The sequence below is a fragment of the Saimiri boliviensis genome, chromosome 10 (assembly GCF_048565385.1).
Source record: "Saimiri boliviensis isolate mSaiBol1 chromosome 10, mSaiBol1.pri, whole genome shotgun sequence".
Taxonomy (NCBI): Eukaryota; Metazoa; Chordata; class Mammalia; order Primates; family Cebidae; genus Saimiri; species Saimiri boliviensis.
This window is the reverse complement of record NC_133458.1, coordinates 99,135,017-99,138,185: the sequence shown is the minus strand read 5'-3', so window position 1 is coordinate 99,138,185 and position 3,169 is coordinate 99,135,017. Positions and strand designations below refer to the sequence as shown.

The following is a 3,169-nucleotide window of genomic DNA, read 5'->3' as shown; positions in this document are numbered from 1 at the left end:
AAAACACAGGCAAGAAAGTGTCACCTTTCTCAACGTTAAGGTTTTTCCTAAGCAAAACGGTGATCCCAGAATACGTACAGCTCCACTTGCCAAGTGAAAATGACTCTTCCTGTATTAAGAGAAAGAAAAACACTGAGGGTAAGATGATGCTGTGTCCTGTGTACACAGGTCTTTTTCCTAACTGTTCCTAACAGGTGCTATTAGAAAACCAGATGGAAAATTGTGGTGGAAGCTACAGCCCCAAACATAAAGCCTAGAAAACACTTGTAGAAAGACACCAGCTTTTTGGGCAGGATTTTAAAGTTTATTTTGGGTGTAAATTCATAATTTTCAAGAAAGATTTTCTCCTGAGGAAAATGCTTGCTGACATAGTTTATATGAATTCTCATTTTACATTTTCCTACCTAGAAATTCACTAAGTCATCTATAATGTACGTCGTAAGATTCTCATACCTTTATTCAAGTAAAATAAAAAGAAACGTAGGAAAATAAAATTCCCCTTTCAGACAAATGAAGAACTTACTGTGACAAGCGAGAGGAATCTCTGTAATTGTTGCCTACGGGGACATGCTGCTGCAGGATACTCTTGTTGATCTAGGAGACAATAGGGCAAGTGTCACCACACGTATTCTACTGAGGAAATCCCTTGGGTTGTATTGGGTGGTGTGGACATGAGGCTGGCTTATGATGAAGGTGAATTACAGCAGACGGAGCTGTAGACCCATCCTCCTCATCTCACTCTGTTGCTCAGGCTGGACTGCAGTGGCATGACCTAGGCTCACTGCAACCTCCATCTCCCAGGATCAAGCAATTCTCCTGCCACAGTCCCCTAACTAGCTGGGATTACTGACACCCACCACCACACGCAGTTAATTTTTGTGTTTTCAGTAGAGACGGTGTTTCACCATGATAGCCAGGCTGGTCTCAAACACCTGACCTCAAGTAATTAACCCACCTCAGCCTACCAAAGTGCTAGGATTACAGGCATGAGCCACCACACCCAGCCTGTTCTCTGCTTTTAAACAGGAGCTGAGGACTAACCCAATCACAGCAGCAAAAGCTTGTAACCTCTCCATGTGTGTTTCACATTTCTAACCACAGGAAAGTCCACTGTAAAGTTTACCTATTCTAATCCTGGGTTATGTGACCATTAAGACCATCCCATAATGATAGAGAGTGCTTAGAATTTCTATAGGCTATTGTCCTTCCACATGCACACCTAGGTTCTCAAAGTCACTGCTAGGGTGATGAGTTACGCAAGGGCTGTGTGATGAATGCAGTATAGTAGCCCATAGCATCAACCTTCCATCTATTCCTGATTTTGCACTTCCCTCCTCTATTGAGAAGGCCATGAGTTTGGAAAATTTATCTCTGTACAAACTGTATCTGAGGAACTTACCTTAAGCTACAGCTGTGGTAGAGAATGAATGGGTTGATGTACGTAAAGTGTGCATACATCAACTATTTTAAAAATTAATACTTGTGTTGTACTTTGAACATGCATAAAAATTCCCAAGGACATTCACAATCACTGCACATAGACTCTCTCCTCCACACCTTTCATTTCATGAAAACACTACAGAAAGATGGTATGATTCCTTACCAAACTCAGTGATTTTTATACAAAACTGCCTAAAACCTGTTTTCTGTTAGGAGTTTCAACCAGAGAAATTCTCTAACAAAAGCAGGGTAAAAAGGGTAATCATTCTGAAAAGCAAAGGTATTTTCCTAGCAAAAAAGTAATCCCTGGGAGTGAAGGCAAGAGGGAAAAGATCATTAGTACAAATACCTAGTGCATGCGAGGCTTAAAACCTCAATGATGGGTTGATAGGTACAACAAACAACCATGACACATTTATACTTATGTAATAAACCAGCTCTTTCCACACATGTATCTCACAACTTAAAACACACACACACACAGAAGGTAGGATAAGGTGGCTAATGACTGTAATCCCAGCATATTGATACAATACTTACCTGCTTGCTGCAGTCCTGCAGCTTCCTGTAATGACAGAAAATAAATTGCTGTGAGCATCAGACCATGCTGTGCCCTGACTTTCCTGCACTTGGTGACATTAAAAAACGAGATGGAAACCAGTGTTGAACCAATGAAACCCAAAGGAAGAACAGAGCACACTGACTCATGCTAAAGACAAGATTTTCTTGGACGATGCTTCCTTCCAACCAGGTTGTTTGGCCATTAAGTGATTTTAGTCTCCAAAAGAAAACAAACCTGCTAAGGCAAAAAGCTTGTGACCACACAGTGTGTGGTTGATGCTGTAATTTTCTCCCACTGTCTTGAATCGAGCTTCACTAAAGAAGACTCTCGTTCAAAACTCCCCCAACCAAGGAAATTCTGTAAGTCATCTACAATTTATATGGGAAAATTCCCATATCTTATGTAACATTTTCTGAAGCTAATTCAAGAAAATAAAGTCAAGAAAGCAATTGTTTAACTCAGACACATTCTGTGGCCTGCCATTTATATCCCATTGTACCTTGTCCTCTGCAGTATCCACGGAAGGGTCCTCCTGCTGAAGAGCAGGCCCTAGAAGGATGCAAAGTGACTGTCAGTACCTGGTGGTGTTGCTCATTAACAACTCAGCGGCCTGCTACGATGTGAGTAAAGGAGGAAGGTGGCAGGAAAATGACAGGAACAGAAAACAAAGGAAAACAGGGCCTTTGGGTTTATAGCTCCAGGCCACCTGGAATAGTCCATCTCAAACATGGCACACCACACAGGGCAGGCTATGTTTCCCCGCAGCTTCTCAGGGCTCCTCCTTTCTAATCAGACCTTGGCCATCTTGCCCTTCCTTCTTCACCCCTTCCAAAGTCATTTCCTCCCACAATTCACAAGTAGTGCTACCCTGACTATGACCCCATCTACAAGATGTTCTACATGATAAGGAACAATCTTGATTCAGATAAAATATTACATTCTGGTGAACATATGTTATTGTATTTATTTATTTTGCCTTTCTAACAATTTTTATTTTAAGAGATAACAGTGCTTTTGTATTTATTAACCCTTAGTAAAAACTTAAACCAAAATATGAAAATATTCAATGATCCTATCATTTGAAGAAAACCCCTATATAGCGTATGGTATTTGCCTTTCTACTCTTTATTTTCATCACCTTATGTGTGTTAAATGGGGTCTATTGCT

At 40.8% G+C, this 3,169-nt stretch overlaps 1 long non-coding RNA gene across 1 annotated transcript; it reads right to left on the bottom strand.

The window, feature by feature from the left end:
• Positions 1-524: 524 nt before the first annotated feature.
• On the bottom strand, positions 525-2,552 carry LOC141579970 (uncharacterized). Its single transcript, XR_012511963.1, has 3 exons — positions 2,502-2,552; positions 1,981-2,005; positions 525-594 (listed from the first exon to the last, which is right to left on the bottom strand). It is a non-coding gene; the product is annotated as an uncharacterized LOC141579970 (long non-coding RNA).
• Between the last annotated feature and the right edge of the window lie 617 nt (positions 2,553-3,169).